The sequence below is a fragment of the Salvelinus alpinus genome, chromosome 19 (assembly GCF_045679555.1).
Source record: "Salvelinus alpinus chromosome 19, SLU_Salpinus.1, whole genome shotgun sequence".
Classification (NCBI taxonomy): Eukaryota; Metazoa; Chordata; class Actinopteri; order Salmoniformes; family Salmonidae; genus Salvelinus; species Salvelinus alpinus.
Genome location: NC_092104.1, coordinates 15,658,236 through 15,678,576, shown reverse-complemented (window position 1 = coordinate 15,678,576; position 20,341 = coordinate 15,658,236). Strand labels below are relative to the sequence as shown.

Below are 20,341 nucleotides of genomic sequence, written 5' to 3'. Positions count from 1 at the left end.
CGCCTCGGCCAGAGAGTATGGCTCTCAACCAAGAATTTACCGCTACGGGTGGAGTCTCGCAAACTGTCCCAGAAATTCATCGGTCCCTTTAAGGTTGCCAGAAAAGTGAACCCCGTTACTTTTCGCCTGCACTTACCCAGATCCCTTAAAATTAATCCCACGTTTCACATTTCTTTATTAAAACCTGTTGTTTTTTCTCCCCTTATCCCGGCAGGCAGACCTCCCCCTCCGCCCCGTATCATCGGAGGCCAGTCGGCTTATACCGTCCATCGGATACTGGATTCCCGCCGGGTGCAGCGGTCCTGGCAGTATCTGGTGGACTGGGAAGGCTACGGTCCCGAGGAGCGCTCCTGGGTTCCTGCCAAGGACATACTGGACCCTGACCTCATTCGTCAGTTCAGGGTCCTCCACCCTGAGAAGGCTGGTAGGAACGTCAGGAGCCGTTCCTAGGGGGGGATTCTGTCAGGTTTTGGCCAGGACTGTTCAGGTTTTGTTCACTAGATGTCCCCCTTGCACCTTTTTTGTACCTTTTGTTTTTTCTTGCCCTAATTATTGTTTGCACCTGTAAGTCATTCCCTTGTTAGTATTTAACCCTGTGTGTTCCTCAGTTCCTTGCTCAGTGTTTGTATGTTAGCACCCAGCCCCAGCCTTTGTGAACATTTTTCTCTTGTTGAATTTTCCAGAGGTTCTCTGGTTTTGTTCTCGTGTATTTTTGGATTGATCTTTTGAGGTTTGTTTTTTCCCTTGCTGTTTTTACCACTTTGTGGATTTTCTTTTGTATTTTGGAAGATATCTATTTTTTATTAAACCACCATCTCTAGTACTGCTGTGTCTGCCTCATCTTCTGGGTTCTGCCAATTATTAGTGACTGTTTCTCGCACCGGGTCCTGACAATATTGGGTAAAATGCCATTTTATCTCTGTTCTTTTTTAGTCAGGTCAGTAAATAAATATAAATTACAGTCTCATTCTGATTTGCTTCTAACAGTACCAAAAATTAGAACAGGTCATGGTAGAAATAGTTTAGTTACTTAGCACCGTGGTCCTGGAATTCCCTCCTGAACATTTTAAAATGTGATGATCTAGTTTCGTTGGTGGAGTTTAAACACTTGATCGATGTATATATCACAGAAGAGTGTAATTGTTTTTAGGCCAGCTGTTTTTAGTCAAGACGTTTGTGTTTTTAATGTAATATGTCATTGTTGTACTGTATGTGTGTTTATAGTTTTGTTTAATGTTGTGTTAGTGTATGTAAGTTTTGTCTGAAACGTTGTTCTCCCTGCTGCTATTGGACCAGGTCTCTCTTGGAAAAGAGATATTATCTCAATGAGAAAAAACCTGTATAAATAAAGGTAAAATAAAATGAATAAATAAAAAAAATAAAAATAAAATAAAAATAAAAAAATAAATAAAAATAAATATTCAAGGAGTACCGGTACCGAGTCAGTGGACTGGGGAATGAGATAGTTGGGGTGATTGATTGAGGTAATATGTACTTGTAGGTTTGGTTAGGTGATTAATTGAGGTAATATGTACTTGTAGGTAGGGGGTGAAAAGCAGAAAGTCCAGGTAGCCGCTTAATTAAATGTTTAGCAATCTAATGGCTTTGGAGTAGAAGCTGTTCAGGAGCCTTTTGGTCCCAGACCTGGCGCTCTGGTACCGCTTGCCGTGCGGTAGCAGAGAGAACAGACTGACTTGGGTGGCTGGAGTCTTTGACAATTTTTAGGGCCTTCCTCTGACACCGTGTGGAATGGAGTTGTAGACGAGGATGGGAAGTGCAGCAAAATATTATAATATTCGAATAGTGAAACTTCAAAATCCATCCCTACCAGCTATATAACAAAAACACCAAGCCTTAATCTGAACAACCTCTCACTTACACAAATTATTTCCTGTCGCCAGAGGAACCTTTTTTAAACCACAGTCATTTCTTCAAACCAGTCTCTTTGTCCGACATGGACTGTCACCGTGTAATCCCCAGAACAGCTCAAATGGACAGTTCACTTCACAGACACTCATATCTAGAGGCCAGTCGTGACATTTACAAAACTCATCGCTCGCGTCTCTCCATTTTCTTCTTTCCTCTCTTCTTCCTCCATATTGATAGCAGTGTGTATAGGTACAGTCCGCCAGCCAGGCCATCAGAGGAAACACAGCCGCTCTCATTAATAGACCTGATGACTTGTGAACCTGAGAGATGATCAACTGGATGACCCCCAACAGAGGGTCCTCACTCCTAACCACATGAAACAGCTTTCACTGGTTTTCTGACGGATCGATAGCTAGACTTCAAAGACTACAGGAGAGAGAGGAAATGATAGTACACAAACACACAGAGGGAAGAGAGAGAGGAAAATAAAGAACAGGAGAGAAACAGGAGGGAGAGAGAGGAAGAGGTGAGAGAGAGGGGGAAGAAGACCTAACAGAGTGAGAGGGGGTAATAAATTGAGGTGAATGAGAGACAGGGAGAAGTGTAAGGTATATGAAAGAGTGTAAGAAGGAAAAGGGGAGCAAGGGCAGAGTCTGGGAGGTGAGGGAAAGGAGGAGTCTGGGAGGTGATGGAAACGGGGAAAATAGTGCCAATTTTCAACTGGATCACCTGGGGAGTGGGGGGGGGGCATCCAATAGCCTGCTCCCCTGTGTTGGGAGATAGAGATGGTCATCATTACAGGGACCAGCTTCCCGTCAGCTCAGAAACACAGCAGATCTAACTGGTGGTTACCTCAACGATAGACAACCACAGAGAAGGGAAGGGGGCAGAGAGAGAGAGAGGCAGAGAGAGAGAGAGAGAGGCAGAGAGACACAGAGAGAGTGAGAGAGAACATGGGGAAGAGAGAAAATGAGTGGGTGAGAGAGAGAGACAGAGGAGACAAATACACAGTGAGTGATAACATGGGGGGAGAAAATGAGGGGGTGAGAGAGACAGAGACACAGAGAGAGTGAGAGAGAGATAACATGGGGGAGAGAGAGAAAATTAGGGGTGAGAGAGAGACAGAGACACAGAGAGAGAGTGAGAGAGCGATAACATGGGGGAGAGAGAGAAAATGAGGGGTGAGAGAGAGACAAAGACACAGAGAGAGAGTGAGTCAGTTCCTGTCCTTTGTAATCCTTCATGTCCAGTAGCGAGTAATGTCACGTCATCCCAACAACATGTTTCAGCCAAAGTAGACACATCGTCCATGTCACACAGACAGGAGACTGTCAATGGGATGTTTTCTCTGGGAGGGAAGAAAGCTGGCTGTGGAGAGCGTTCCTCCAGTCCGCCGGTCGGTCGGTCCTACTTATCTCTAATCATTCCAAAATACTTCCTGGGACAAGTTTTCCAAGAGAGTGTACATTTTGTCCAGCCTTTCCCATGTGTCTCCCTGTGTTTAAACTAACCAGTTGGGTGTTGTGTCAGAATAGATATCCTGGAAGTAAGAATATTCATTACCTGTTCCCCTGTTCTGCCTTTGTTCTGGCCAGTTAAATCTGATGTAGCAAAAAATACACAGATCACTCACCGCATTGGACCACTTCTCTGGTTTTAACTACACTGTAATGTTCACAAGCTGTCAGCCTATCAGGGAGGGAGATGAGGTATCTGTGACTGACCAATGGCTAAACAGACGCCATTCAATATGACACCTCATCAACCAGAGCGTTCTGAGGTCCGTGTTCTGAGGTCCGTGTTCTGAGGTCCGTGTTCTGAGGTCTATTCACACAAATATAGCTGTCATACTCCACCCTCTGACAAGCTGGGAGGATTAGCCAAGATGGACAGGTCTCAGGGAAAAAGGAGAGGAAAATTCACATTTGCGACTAATTAGATCTAAATTGAGGGCACATGGTAATCTATTGTAGGTCATCTCCAAATCCATTTACACTTACACACATTTAAGCTAATTAAAACGGTGTTTAATCAGAACCGTGTGTGTGTGTGTGTGTGTGTGTGTGTGTGTGTGTGTGTGTGTGTGTGTGTGTGTGTGTGTGTGTGTGTGTGTGTGTGTGTGTGTGTGTGTGTGTGTGTGTATATGTGTATTAGACAGACAGACACATGTTACCAGAAGCAAGTCAGACAGTTCATATTCTATCACCTCAATGGAAAATTAAAACAAATGTGCTTTGATTCCAAAAGGAGAGGCGGGCGGGAAATTAAAAGAGAGAGAGAAAAGTGCCTATGTTGCAAAATGTTCCTAAAATTGCGATATACTCGTGTTTAATTTAAGGGCCTAATGGAATAGAATTATTCACGCAGAAGAATGGGTGTGATCTGTTGAGATGATAGGCCTTGTCTGTATTGCATTTATAAAACTCTCAGCTCAACTTCCAGGCCGTCTCTCTCCTAGGACACATTAATATGATGATGAGGAGGAGTTTGGTATTCTGTAAGTCTTTATCCTCTGAGGCAGACAGAGAGAGAACAGAATATGGCAAATCAACAAGAACTCAAAACAAGGTCTGAAAACAGACAACAACAAATCGCTACAACTCTGACAGAGTCTAACTATGAACAAGTCAAATAGCAGAACACAAACAGACTTTTATTCTTTACAGGTGATCCCAACATCTTTTTAAAAACCCACTTTCTTTTTTTAAGTTCTCTTTCCTTCTTCCCACGCGCAGCATAACGGAGAGAAACGTTAAGCCAGTTCACCTTGTTCTGTGTGGACACAGAGAGCCGTCAGAGAAAAAGAGTGTGTGGGTGCAGGAAAGAGAGAGAGAAATAGTGAGAGAAATAGAGATAGAGACCCAAACATCAGAGCTTCACCTGAGGAACTCAGAAATCACTGGAGCCCAAAATTAGCTGTTCTCTGAGTCTGTTCAGACTCCTTTGGCCAACACCCACAGCCAGCGAGCTCTGGCTAACCAGTTGAGATCTGACAGGGAAGCGGAAGGTGGGAGCTGGCTAACCAGTTGAGATCTGACAGGGAAACGGAAGGTGGGAGCTGGCTAACCAGTGGAGATCTGACAGGGAAACCAAAGGTGGGACCTGGCTAACCAGTTGAGATCTGACAGGGAAACGGAAGGTGGGAGCTGGCTAACCAGTGGAGATCTGACAAGGAAACGGAAGGTGGGAGCTGGCTAACCAGTGGAGATCTGACAGGGAAACCAAAGGTGGGACCTGGCTAACCAGTTGAGATCTGACAGGGAAACGGAAGGTGAGAGCTGGCTAGCCAGTTGAGATCTGACAGGGAAGCGGAAGGTGGGAGCTGGCTAACCAGTGGAGATCTGACAGGGAAACCGAAGGTGGGAGCTGGCTAACCAGTGGAGATCTGACAGGGAAACCGAAGGTGGGACCTGGCTAACCAGTTGAGATCTGACAGGGAAACGGAAGGTGGGAGACAGAAGATACTCTAGGCTAGTCGCACAGGCCACAAGTCATTATTCCTCAACTTCTAACCCATGTTCATACACACTGAAGAATAGTCCTTCTTACCACACCCATAGAATAGGCTAGCTAGATACAGAAACGGTCTGCTTTACCAGCTTATTGTGGCAGACTCCCTTCATAAAAATATTAAAGTTAAACACTTCCAGACTAGACACTGCATGTTCTGATGAGAGCAGGAAGCCTTGAGCCACAGAGGAGATAAACCACCAGCAGAGTATGATAGAGAGATAGAGCGAGGAGACAGAGAGAGAAATATTGAGAAAGGAGAAAGAGAGAGCGAGAGAACGAGAGAACGAGAGAGGAGAGAGACCGCACAGAAACATCCTCCAGCTTTTTAATTATTCAATTAGAAGAAAGCCAGAAAGAGGGGAGGAGGAACAGAGCGAGTGAGGGATCATCTCCATTCCTCATTGATTGAAAAAGAGAGACAGGATCCTGTTACATTACATTTGGGAGAAGAGAGTGGAGGCAAGAAAAGAGATGGGGAAAGGGAGGCGTGAGAGAGAGCGAGAGCAAGAGAGAGAGGGAGCGAGAGGGAGTGAGAGACAGAGAGAGAGAGACAGAGGGAACGGGAGACAGACAGAGGGAGCGAGAGAGAGACAGAGGGAGCGAGAGAGAGACGGAGCGAGAGAGACAGGGAGGGAGAGAGGGAGGGACCGAGAGATGTCAAATGTATCTCACGTCATCTATCAGCGCAGCCGATATCCCTTTATACACAAGCTAAGGTTAGGGTTATGCATAAGGTTAGCAGTGTGGTTAAGGTTAGGGTTAAGGGTTAGGTTTATATTCAGATTTGAAGAAGATCAATTGTAGAAATAGGTGGGGTTTATGACTTTGTGGCCGTGGTAACTAATGACGACCCTACTTTGCAAACTGCAAGTGTAATTTAGAATTGGTTAGTCTAGTAACTCCCCTAAACATAGGCTCACCACTTTGCACTTTTCTGTTCTATTTTATATCACAGTTCTTTTTTTTTTACTATAAAATAGGTGTGTCTTGACTGTGATAAGGGCTCGGCAAATAACAGCAGTCTGCTAAATGACCAAAACAAGGCTGTGCCTCTGCAGAGCCATAGGCTTCTACAAGCAAACGCCACTGCACAGCCATAGGCTTCTACAAGCAAGCGCCACTGCACAGCCATAGGCTTCTACAAGCAAGCGCCACTGCTGAGGTTACTGCCTTTTAGTAGATTGTGTTCCACAATATAATATAACCAGTTAATATTACGCTTTGAATTAATGACTCTTAAAATGGCACTTGTTTTTTTATTCACCGAATATATATGGGGCAATTTAGCAATTAGGATTCGTTATCTGTAATGGTTATGATAAATTAGGCATTGTTGCACACTGTTGGCATATGGATATAATCAGCACACATTTCTTCCCCAGCGCGGGCCTTGCGTTAAAAAAAATTGCTGAATTTTTGGGGAGTAATTTCATTTATCATAACCATTACATGCAAGTACTCGAACAGTCAAAAAATGTAAAATTCCCATCCCTAACTCATAGCCAACTAAATTCTCTCCTCAAAACATTTTATAGGCTAGATTCCTTAGGGCATATAGGACACGCTAGTCAATATATTTATCCTCAGCCCGCACTAAATGTCTGCAAATGGAAATACTTGAATCCAGTTTTCTAGCTAAACACAGGAGACAACATAAAAACCAGCAGCCTAACTCTAATCCAGAGATAAGGACACTTGTCCCGAGACCTACAAGACAACTGTAAATAATTCACCTTGCCCACTTTCCTTTTTAACGAGGTGAAATCAATGCTTTAATCTGGTCCTACATTTCTCATTAGAAAAGATATCGAGCTATTAAATGTGATTTCTCAAAACAGTTGGGGAGAGAAACCCCAGTGAGATAATGAGTCTTCTACGGAGAGGAGAGAGGGAAGTTTCCCTGGCCTTCTTAATAGCAGGCCAAATTAATGACAATATCAGGCCAACACAATGAGTGCAGCTAGACATAACAACTACTAAAAATATTCACAACCCATTTCTCTCTGGCACAATATAAAGAGGAAGCCAGAAAACTTTCCAGCAGTCTAATGTCTGAAAAATGACTGTCTGAATTGATCCCGCAACATTACAAATATTATTAGCGCCGAAATGAATCTCTCACCTCACTATAATCCCTATTTTCATAACTATTATGGTGATGAGTGAGGATTTAACAAACTGAGCTATTGTTGAACAACTTTAAGTGGAACTAATTAATCAAGAGCATACTCAACCTGAGAGGAGAGAGAATATTTAGAGGAAAGGAAGACAAATGCATTAGGTTAGAGAATAATGAGGATTATGATGCAATGCTGCAAGGCCTAGATAGACTTGGAAACAGAAGTCAATTGCACATCTCAATACATACAGTACATATCCAGGAAAGCTTCTCATGGAACTTCCAAATGTAGAGGATTCTAGCCGGCCACTGTGGCTTAGTTAAAATAAAATAAAATATTATCTGACCCATGTATCAAGCCTCTCATAGTGTAAGACCTGTTGACGGTCCGCGTTCAGTAGTGGAGGAACAGTGACTTCCAGTGGTGGAGGAGAGACACTGTCAGGGATCGTTCAGAAATTACACTGGGAACTGAGTGCATTACTGCCGAGTGCAGAGACAACATGTACAACTGAGGAGGCTCTACAATCAACAGTCCTCAAGTGTTCCAGTCGTTCCCAGTCTCTTTGATAGCCTAGTTTGGGAAAGAAGTGGACTTAAACTTAAAATGTTCAACAAGATTTTGGGGCCAGAGATTCAGGAAGTCAGGATGTCCAAATCCCCTGCAGAACAGGAACACAACCTTGACACTTGCAGAGTAATGGTGTCTAACGAAAGTGACCAAGACTCCACCACAACCAGCTAACACAGGAAGCTAGCTCAGAGATCACAGACAGTGTGTGTGTGTGTGTGTGTGTGTGTGTGTGTGTGTGTGTGTGTGTGTGTGTGTGTGTGTGTGTGTGTGTGTGTGTGTGTGTGTGTGTGTGTGTGTGTGTGTGTGTGTGTGTGTGTGTGTGTGTGTGTGTGTGTGTGTGTGTTAGGAGATGAATGTAAAATCACAACAGTGGATCCGGGGGGTATTCATTATAAAGCCTGCATTGTCAGCTAGCCTGGCACACAACCCCAGGGTGTTGAATATTCATCTTTACTTGTTGTGTTTATGCAGACCCCCCACCCCCTGTCATCACACTGCACTCTAACAGGGACTGTCCCCAAAACACCCTGAAACCACCAGCCCAAACACACAGCAACAATCATACACACATACAGTCGTGGCCAAAAGTTTTGAGAATGAGATTTTTTTTTAGAATTTTCACAAAGTCTGCTGCCTCAGTTTGTATGATGGCAATTTGCATATACTCCAGAATGTTATGAAGAGTGATCAGATGAATTGCAATTAATTGCAAAGTCCCTCTTTGCCATGCAAATGCAAACTGAATCCCCCAAAAACATTTCCACTGCATTTCAGCCCTGACACAAAAGGACCAGCTGACATCATGTCAGTGATTCTCTCGTTAACACAGGTGTGAGTGTTGACGAGGACAAGGCTGGAGATCACTCTGTCATGCTGATTGAGTTCTAATAACAGACTGGAAGCTTCAAAAGGAGGGTGGTGCTTGGAATCATTGTTCTTCCTCTGTCAACCATGGTTACCTGCAAGGAAACACGTGCCGTCATCATTGCATAAAAAGGGCTTCACAGGCAAGGATATTGCTGCCAGTAAGATTGCACCTAAATCAACCATTCATATCGGATCATCAAGAACTTCAAGGAGAGCGGTTCAATTGTTGTGAAGAAGGCTTCAGGGCGCCCAAGAAAGTACAGCAAGCGCCAGGACCGTCTCCTAAAGTTGATTCAGCTGCGGGATCGGGGAACCACCAGTACAGAGCTTGCTCAGGAATGGCAGCAGGCAGGTGTGAGTGCATCTGCACGCACAGTGAGGCGAAGACTTTTGGAGGATGGCCTGGTGTCAAGAAGGGCAGCAAAGTAGCCACTTCTCTCCAGAAAAAACATCAGGGACAGACTGATATTCTGCAAAATGTTCAGGGATTGGACTGCTGAGGACTGGGGTAAAATCATTTTCTCTGATGAATCCACTTTCCGATTGTTTGGGGCATTTGGAAAAAAGCTTGTCCGGAGAAGACAAGGTGAGCGCTACCATCAGTCCTGTGTCATGCCAACAGTAAAAGCATCCTGGGGTTGCTTCTCAGCCAAGAGAGTGGGCTCACTCACAATTTTGCCTAAGAACACAGCCATGAATAAAGAATGGTAGCAACACATCCTCCGAGAGCAACTTCTCCCAACCAACCAGGAACAGTTTGGTGACGAACAACGCCTTTTCCAGCATGATGGAGCACCTTGCCATAACGCAAAAGCATAACTAAGTGGCTCGGGGAACAAAACATCGATATTTTGGGTCCATGACCAGGAAACTCCCAAGACCTTAATCCCATTGAGAACTTGTGGTCAATCCTCAAGAGGCAGGTGGACAAACAAAAACCCACAGATTCTGACAAACTCCAAGCATTGATTATGCAAGAATGGGCCGCGATCAGTCAGGATGTGGCACAGAAGTTAATTGACAGCATGCCAGGGCGGATTGTAGAGGTCTTGAAAAAGAAGGGTCAACAGTGTAAATATTGACTCTTTGCATCAACTTCATGTAATTGTCAATAAAAGCCTTTGACACTTATGAAATGCTTGTAATTATACTTCAGTATTCCATAGTAACATCTGACAAAAATATCTAAAGACACTGAAGCAGCAAACTTTGTGGAAATTAATATTTGTGTCATTCTCAAAACTTTTGGCCACGACTGTACATGTCATCCAAAATGCACACAGTGCTCTCCCTTAGCCTGTGCCTCTTTGCATGTTTTCAACAGATTTAGTTTTGAGTTTGGGATTTGCATTTAATTTGAAACAGATACCAACAGCAAAAATACCCCACCAAGCCACACACAGTAAACACACATCCCAAATGAAGCTGTTACACATTACACGTCACGGAGACACCACTCAACGGTTCTCTAGTAGCCTTTGGGACCTTCCAGAACATTTCCCTGCCCCTTTCATGGGTTAAAATTAAAACGTGAAGGCAACGTTTCCCCTACCATTACAGAGACAGGGCATTGGTCTGCCAAGTTCTGCAGACTAAGTTCTGGGTAGGGAACTCACCATTTTGTTCTCCTGCATGTAGATTCTCTGCAGCTTGGGACATCTCTTGGCCAGAGAAACCATCCCCTCATCAGTTATACTGTAGCACTGGCCCAGGTGGATATCCTTCAGCTCTGAACCGTCCCATCTAGTGCCACGAGAGAGGGAGGGGAGGAGGAAGAGAAAAAGAGGGAAAGTAACACTTGTTAGTAACACTTGTTGCAAAACTTGGTTGATCGATTGAGTGGGGAGCGAGAGAGAGGAAATAAGGGGGAGGAGAAGGGAGGAGAGAGAGAGAGAACCTTTGAGTGCTTCGTCCATCAGTTTGTCCTGGTTGCCCACATGGACCTTGGCCAGCAGAGGGCAGTTTGAGGCCAGGGTGCTGAGAGACAGGTCACTCAGCTGTTTACAGTGTACTTCTGAAGGCCGGAGCAGTGGGTTGCCAAGGAACACACACCGTGGTCCTGCACGCCACAACAGTCTGAGATGGTCAACTCCGTCACATTCTGCCTCCGAGATGCTATCTTCACCAGGAGGTCATCATTTACCTGAGGGTGAGAGAGAGAGAGATATTATAGCTCAAGGTAAGGTTTGATGAGAAAGTGGTCCTTATATTCAAATAATAAACTTTTTATAAAATACATGAACATTACAAAAGAAGAAAAGAGGTTTACAAACATTCTCTTGAAAATTAAATGTTCTCAAATATCCTACTCGTTGTAGGCCACTGAGAACGATTTGCTTCCAGAACTGGAAGTCAAAGCAGAGGTCCCCGCCAGTACTTACAGACCAGTGAGGCACACAGACAGCGCTCCTTCACCAACAGGTGGGAGAACAGCTGAGATGAACAGAACACACAATAACATTTACAGATTGTGCATCCACCCACATCCAACCCATTTCAATTGTGTTGTTAGACTAAAAGGATTTTGAAAGCATCTAAATCAGGCCTCCAAAAAGAAACTGCACCCTAATGGTACCATCCTACTTTGAGCAGCAGGGAGGAGGGGAGGCGGTTGACGCTGGATGTGTCAATCATGTCGCAGCCCCTTCCCTGGTAGTCGTCACAATCATGCGGGCAGAAGGTTGAGGAGTCAGAACTCGGGGGAAGCGAATCGCCATCGAGAGCCATCCCAGAGCAGCCCTCGGTAGTCGAGGAGGAGGAGGGCAGGGGACAGAAGTGGAGTTGGCAGTGGCCAGTCCCAGGGTTAGAGGAGGCATCCCCACCTCATCCTCCGTTCTCCAGCCCTCCCTCAGGGACGGGGAAGGCACATCGCGGCTGCTTACAGAAAGCACATCCGCACCTCCGCACACTTCCTCTTACACACCTAGGAGAGAAAGAAGGATCAGACACAGACCACCGAGAACCACATGAAAAGGGATTAGACAGATGATATTAGAAGCGACACCAGGACGTATTATGGTACTGGAGCAAACTGTTCAGACAGTGCATGGTGATTTTCATCCTTCATCTCTAATCAGGGACTGATTTAAACCTGGGACATAAAGTCAATGGATACTCTGGCCAATCAATTACATAATTAAACAATTAACTAATTCAGCAGTACTATAAATAAACCCTTTGTAGTTTCTCACCATCTCAGCATAGTCACTGTCACTACTAGCTACAGACATGGGCACAGCTACAGCTAGCACTGGAACGCCTGCACTTTGGAACAGCGCTGGTGGTGGGATCAGCTTAGCCGGCACAGCCGACAGCAGACTCCTCCCCTGGCCCTCCCAGATAGCTAGTTCCCGTGGCGACAGCAGGAACTTGGCACAGTCCTCAGGGGAAGTGAGAGCAGCGTATCGCCCGGCGAGCTTCGAGGCGGCTGCCGCTCCAAATCCAACATTTCCGATTCCTCCGCTTACGGTACCACTTGTGTTACTATGACAACGTCCTCCAATTCCGAAGCCACCGTTGACGCCGTTCTCGAACTGGTCGTCGTCGAGGCCCCCGCTGTTGTTGTGGACGATAAAGCAGAGCATGCACAGCCCCTGGAGGAAGCAGTTCCTCCTCTTCTTCTTGTGGTGCAGCTTGCACATACTCTTCTTCAGGCGGTAACCATTTTTCGAGAGAAGATGGCCCATATAGATGAGACTCTGGGTAGGGAAAGAGAGAAGGGCATAAATTTACAGAATTTAACACGACACTTTATATTAAACTGTACAGATGATAGATATGTCTTGTGTGGAAGAGATCTAACACAGCTAAACAGGGGTCGACAAGACTCCATTAGCCTAATTAAACTGGAACAACATATTACCACAAATGTTGTTACTAATTGCTAATTAAGACTGCAGCGCCACACAGGTATAAACACTATAAAGGTGTTACCAAAGACTGTTACGAAGGTTGCTAAACCAAAATGTCTGCCTTCGAAATGTGACCCAGATGAAATTGGGCTATTCAGAGCCGGAACACCATCTACGGGGATAGACAAGTGTGATTCTAGTGAGTCTAACTCGAGACCCAGAAACGGAATGCGCTGAGATGGAGTCAGGCAGCTCCTTTTCTATTTCCTATGAAGCCTAGAGACTGAGTATGGGAGACCAGAATGTATGCGTGTAACACTGCTTGCCCCCAGCCCGTCGAATGTAATAGCCGGTGGCTTGTGAGCATTCTGAATTCATAGACTCGGACGTGATTGCTGAGGACACATAAATCTAGAACGGGGTGTCCAAGTCCTGACCCCTTCTCGGAACCAGGAAATACCGTCTGTACCAGCCGTTCTGGATCCGACATAGACACCACTCGGATTGGCCACGTCTGGAGACAGGAGGATATTCCTTCTCTCAAAATGAGCACTGAGACCTTGTTAACAGTCGACGTGAGGACACAGCAGAAGTGTGGGGGAAGCGCAACAAACTGTAGCCTGTACCCCAAATTCACTGTTCGCATGATCCAAAGAAACAGTGCGCATGTGTGCTATTGGTTGGAGCAGACAGCGAGCCTCCAGTCAAGTGCCATCTGAAGATGTGTGACGCTATGTTATGGACTGGGGGAGATTGGTTCTTTTTCCCATTTCACCACGTGTCTGAATGTGGAGAAGCGACACTTGACACTGTGGAACTTTGTTTTGACACAAGTGTGTTTATGCACCAAGGTTTGCCTAACAAAAAAGACCCAGCACCTTGCAACAATCAATCAAATGTATTTATAAAACCCTTTTAACATTAGCAGATGTCACAAAGTGCTATACAGAAACCCAGCCTAAAACCTCAAACAGCAAGCATTGCAGATGTAGAAGCACGATGGCTAGGAAAAACTCCCTAGAAGCCAGGAACCTAGGAAGAAACCTAGAGGAACCAGGCTCTGAGGGGTGGCCAGTCCTCTTCTGGCTGTGCCGGGTGGAGATTGTAAGAGTACACAGCCATTAAGGCACGATTGTTCTTCAAGATGTTCAAATGTTCAAAGATGACCAGTAGGGTCATATAACAATCACAGTGGTTGTAGAGGGTGCAACAGGTCAGTACCTCAGAAGTAAATGTCAGTTGGCTTTTCATAGCCGAGCATTCAGAGGTCGAGACAGCAGGTGCGATAGAGAGAGAGAGTCCGGGACAAGGTACTACCTCCAGTGAACAGGTCAGAGTTCCATGGCCACAGGCAGAACAGTTGAAACTGGAGCAGCAGCACGACCAGGTGAACAGGGAACAGCCAGGAGTCATCAGGCCAGATAGTCCTGAGGCATGTTCCTAGGGCTCTGGTCCTCTGGGAGGGGATGGAGACGTAGAGAGGGAGAGAGAGACAATTACAGGGAGCATACTTAAATTCACACAGGACACCAGATAAGACAGGAGAATTACACCAGATATACCAGTGACCCTAGCCCCCAGCACATAGACTATTGCAGCATAGATACTGGAGGCTGAGACTGGGGGATGAAGTCAGGGGACACTGTGGCCCCGTCTGACGATACCCCTGGACAGGGCCAACCAGTCAGGATATAACCCCACCCACTTTGCCAAAGCACAGCCCCCACACCACTGGAGGGATATCAACAGACCACTAACTTACTACCCTGAGACAAGGCTGAGTATAGCCCACGAAGATCTCCTCCACCGCACAAGCCCAATGGGGCGCAAAACCGGACAGGAAGATCACGTTTGTGACTCAACACACTCAAGTGACGCACCCCTCCGAGGTACGGCATTGAAGAGCACGAGTAAGCCAGTGACTCAGCCCCCGTAATAGAATCAGAGGCAGGTAATCCCAGTGGAGAGAGGGGAGCCGGCCAGGCAGAGACAGCAAGGGTGGTTTGTTGCTCCAGTGCCTTGCCGTTCACCTTCGCACCCCTGGGCCAGACTACACTCAATCATAGGACCTAGTGAAGAGATGAGTCTCCAGTAATGACTTAAAGGTCGAGACCGAGTCTGCGTCTTTCACATGGATAGGCAGACCATTCCATAGAAATTTAGCTATATAGGACAAAGCCCTGCCTCCAGCTGTTTGCTTACAAATTCTAGGGACAATAAGGAAGCAAGTGTCTTGTGACCGTACCGTACATGCAGGTATTGGAGAGATAGGTAGGAGCAAGCCCATGTAATGCTTTGTAGGTTAGCAGTAAAACCTTGAAATCACCCCTAACCTAACAGGCCAGTGTAGAGAGGCTATTTATTACTGCAGTAATATGATAACATTTTGGGGTTCTAGTCAAGATTTTAGCAGCCGTGTTTAGCACTAACTGAAGTTTATTTAGTGCTTTACCGGGTAGCCGGAGAGTAGAGCATTGCAGTTGTCTAACCTAGAAAGAAAAAAAATGATAAATTTTCTGCATCATTTTTGGAAATTCTTCTGATTTTTTAAATGTTACGAATTTGGAAAAAAGTTGTCCTTGAAATATTATTGATATGTTGGTCAGAAGAGAGATCGGGGTCCAGAGTAATGCCGAAGTCCTTCACAGTTTTATTTGAGACGACCGTACAACCATCAAGATAAATTGTCAGATCCAACAGCAGATCTCTTTGTTTCTTGGGACCTAGAACTAGCATCTCTGTTTTGTCCGAGTTTAAAAGTATAAAATGTGCCGCTATCCACTTCCTTATGTCTGAAACACTTCCAGGGTGAGCAATTTTGGGGCTTCACCATGTTTCAGCGAAATGCACAGCTGTGTGTCATCCGCATAACAGTGAAAGTTGAATTTTTTTTCTGAATGACATCACCAAGAGGTAGAATATATAGTGAAACCAATAGCGGTCCTAAAACAGAACCTTGAGGAACGCCGAAAATTACAATTGATTTGTCAGAGGACAAACCATCAAGAGAGGAACTGATATCTTTCTGACAGATAAGATCTAAACCAGACAAGAACGTGTCCATGTAGACCAATTTCCAATCTCTCCAAAAGAACGTTGTGATCGATGGTGTCAAAAGCAGCACCAAGGTCTAGGAGCACGAGCACAAATTCAGAGCCTTGGTCTGACGCCATTAAAAGGTAATTTACCACCTTCACGAGTGCAGTCTCAGTGCTATGATGGGGTCTAAAACCAGACTGAAGCGGTTTGTATACATTATTTGTCTTCTGCTGTGCAACAGGTTTTTCAAAAATGTTGGAGAGGAATGGGAGATTCGATATAGGCCGATAGTTTTTTTAAACATTTTCCGGGTCATGGTTTAGCTTTTTCAAGAGTAGCTTTATTACTGCCACTTTTAATGAGTTTGGTACACATCTGGTGGATAGGGAGCCATTTATCATGTTAAACTAGGGTTGCACATTTTGGAGAATATTCAGAGGTGGAAACTTTCCATAGGAATTAACGGGAATATATGGGAATTAATGGAAATATATGCAAATTAATTTGTCATACCATTTAAATGTAGATGGTTTTTGTATTGGATATATTTACCATATCATATGGAGACAAAAACATAAACCTTTTACCTTATCATAAGTAGACATAATTGCAAATGAATAGAAGAAAAAATAAATTGGTTACGAATTTAACTTCAATTAAATGAGTTGACTCTTCACATGGGATGATTTCCTTGAACAACAAAAGAAAGATATTGAATGATCCCCAATGATCCATCGCATCTCCCAAAAACCTTTTCAACATACATCTGTAAAATGATAGTCTAGAAACTCAAGCTTTGGTTGTCTTCCTCTCACGCTTCCATGTCTTCTCCCTGGACATCCTCAATGTCCACCTCTTGAACATCAGACTCTGAGGCCCCATCTTCACTGTCACTTTCCAACCTTGTTGAGGATGGCTCGTTGACAGGCTCAAAAAGCCTCAAATATGCACGGATGGCCACCAATGTTTCATCCCCTGTATTGGTCAGCCTGTTGCGTGCTTTGGTGTGTGTTCCCTCAAACAAGGACCAGTTGGCTCTGAGGTGGCTGATGTTGGTGGTGGGATTTGGAGGATGGAGGCAACAGGGGAAAGAGCCTCAGATCCACAAAGTCCCTTCCACCAGGTGGCTGATGAGATATGTTGGTACGACTGCCATATTGCATCTCCATCCCAAAGCCCTTGCTTGGAAGTGTACTTTGCCAGACTGCCTAGAACCTTGCCCTCATCCAGGACAAGGTGGCGAGACACGGTAGTGATGACGCCATAGGCCTTGTTGATCTCTGCACCAGACAAGATGCTCTTGCCAGTATACTTGGGGTCCAACATGTACGCTGCAGCGTGTATGGGCTTCAGGCAGAAGTCTTCACGCTTTTTGAATGTATTTCAGAACTCCAGTTTCCTCTGCTTGGAGCAACAGTGAAGTGGGCAGGGCAGTACAGATTTCTTCTCTTACATCTGCAAGCAGAGTCTGAACATCAGACAGGATGGCATTGTCTCCCTCAATCGGTACAATGTCTACTGCTACAGGTTTCTGGAGTTTCAGGCTGCTTACCACGCTCTCCCAAAATACATAATCCAGGAGGATCCTCTTGATGGGCTGTCCATATCGGCAGACTGTGATGTGGCCATTTCTTGGAAAGACTCCTTCCCCTCCAGGAGACTGTCAAACATGACAACACCACCCCAACGGGTGTTGCTGGGCAGCTTCAATGTGGTGCTCTTATTCGTATCACTTTGCTTGGTGAGGTAGATTGCTGCTATAACTTGATGACCCTTCACATACCTAACCATTTCCTTGGCTCTCTTGTAGAGTGTATCCATTGTTTTCAGTGCCATGATGTCCTTGAGGAGCAGATTCAATGCATGAGCAGCACAGCCAATGGATGTTATGCGAGGGTAGGACTCCTCCACTTTAGACCAAACAGCCTTCATGTTCGCAGCATTGTCTGTCACCAGTGCAAATACCTTCTGTGGTCCAAGATAATTGATGACTGCCTTCAGCTCATCTGCAATGTAGAGACCGGTGTGTCTGTTGTCCCTTGTGTCTGTGCTATTGTAGAATATTGGTTGAGGGATGGAGATGACGTGGTTAATTATTCCTTGCCCACGAACATTTGACCACCCATCAGAGATGATTGCAATACAGTCTGCTTTCTCTATGATTTGCTTGACCTTCACTTGAACTCTGTTGAACTCTGCATCCAGCAAATGAGTAGATAAAGCATGTCTGGTTGGAGGGGTGTATACTGGGCGAAGAACATTCAGAAATCTCTTCCAATACACATTGCCTGTGAGCATCAGAGGTGAACCAGTTGCATACACAGCTCGAGCAATACATTCATCAGCATTTCTCTGACTATGTTCCTCCATTGAGTCAAAACAAATTCTGATTCCAGGAGGACCATGAGCTGTTGCTATCGATAAGGTGTCCGATTCATAATTTTCACCTCAAATTGAAGTAGAGGGACTTTTGTCAGAGGTTGCTTGTTGTGAGCGCTGAGGGAACTTTATGCACTTGGCCAGATGATTCTGCATCTTTGTTCTTTGTTGCATTCTTCACATATGATTTGGCACAGTATTTGCAAATGTACACAGCTTTTCCTTCTACATTTGCTGCAGTGAAATGTCTCCACACATCATATAGTGCCCGTGGCATTTTCCTGTAAAGATTTTTTTTTTTTATAATAATAATAATAATAATACAATTCCATGTACAGATAAATAGTTAAGAAGTTAGAATAAACAACTCCTTTGTAAGATAAATGGTTTCAAATGAAACATGTATGGAAACAGGTGAATTAACACTCCTCAGTTAGCAGGCTCAAGCAAGCTAAAATCCACACAGTAGCAAAAACTAACTAGCAAAAATTGTTAGCAACTAAGAAATGATTTAAACACACTTTGCTGTAGGCTACATTTTACTAGTTAACAAAAAATCATGTATGTCATAAAATATATTCACCCCACCCAGTATTGTAATCAAAACTTACCAGAAAGCATGTAGTCCTTGGCTCAGGCAGTGTACTGTAGTAGTATGGGCTCAATAGCATCTCATTAGTGTGCAAGATCTTGAGAATCAGCTGTACATGTGATGGAAGTGTGGGCTCAATAGCATGTGTGATGGAAAAATGCACTGTGCATGAAGAGGGTTGCAATTCCATTGAATTGGGGATAGTTTAACCAAAATATACCACAAGACCTAGAATTGCCTTATGTATCCCACAAAAAAAGGTTCACAAAGGTTCACTGTTATAAGCTAACTTTTGTCGATGAATTTAAGCGAAATTCCCCAAATTCCCGGGCTTAACTTCCCATGGAAAATTTCCGAAAAAATTACAGAAATTTACCGGAAAGTTTACGACCCTTTGCAAATATAGGAAAGCCATGCACAGGAAGTAGCTCTTTAGGTAGTTTAGTTGGAAATAGGGTCCAGTATGCAGCTTGATGGTTTTGAAGCCATGACTATTTTCATGTGTCAAGAGATACAGGATTTAAAAAACTTGAGTGTCTCAATTGATCCTAGGTCCACAGCTGGAAAAGGGGCAGACAAATGAAAAATGGACCCCTTCTCTGGTGACAGGGGCGATTCGACATTGAATCTAATTCCCAGGAATGAAACCGATCGCCTGTATAACCCATAACCTTTATCACTAAGCACCTCATTGGGATTAGTGAGCTACAGGCAGGAATTCGCAATGAATCCCAGTAATGAGCCACCTATGGGGGAGGAAGGAGTGCCCCCTTGTGGACAAAAAGTGAATCGCCCAATTTATTACTCTCACCCTAAAGAGATTGATATACATTTACATTTACATTTAAGTCATTTAGCAGACGCTCTTAACCAGAGCGACTTACAAATTGGTGCATTCACCTTATGACATCCAGTGGAACAGCCACTTTACAACAGTGCATCTAAATCTTTTAAGGGGGGGGGGGGGGGGTCAGAAGGATTACTTTATCCTATCCTAGGTATTCCTTAAAGAGGTGGGGTTTCAGGTGTCTCCGGAAGGTGGTGATTGACTCCGCTGTCCTGGCGTCGTGAGGGATTTTGTTCCACCATTGGGGGGCCAGAGCAGCGAACAGTTTTGACTGGGCTGAGCGGGAACTGTACTTCCTCAGTGGTAGGGAGGCGAGCAGGCCAGAGGTGGATGAACGCAGTGCCCTTGTTTGGGTGTAGGGCCTGATCAGAGCCTGGAGGTACTGAGGTGCCGTTCCCCTCACAGCTCCGTAGGCAAGCACCATGGTCTTGTAGCGGATGCGAGCTTCAACTGGAAGCCAGTGGAGAGAGCGGAGGAGCGGGGTGACGTGAGAGAACTTGGGAAGGTTGAACACCAGACGGGCTGCGGCGTTCTGGATGAGTTGTAGGGGTTTAATGGCACAGGCAGGGAGCCCAGCCAACAGCGAGTTGCAGTAATCCAGACGGGAGATGACAAGTGCCTGGATTAGGACCTGCGCCGCTTCCTGTGTGAGGCAGGGTCGTACTCTGCGGATGTTGTAGAGCATGAACCT

General features: G+C 45.0%; 1 pseudogene; it reads right to left on the bottom strand.

Moving 5' to 3' along the window:
• The window catches only part of LOC139546018 (F-box/LRR-repeat protein 17-like), a 605,954-nt pseudogene extending 594,101 nt beyond the window's left edge, over window positions 1-11,853 (bottom strand).
• Window positions 11,854-20,341: the final 8,488 nt, after the last annotated feature.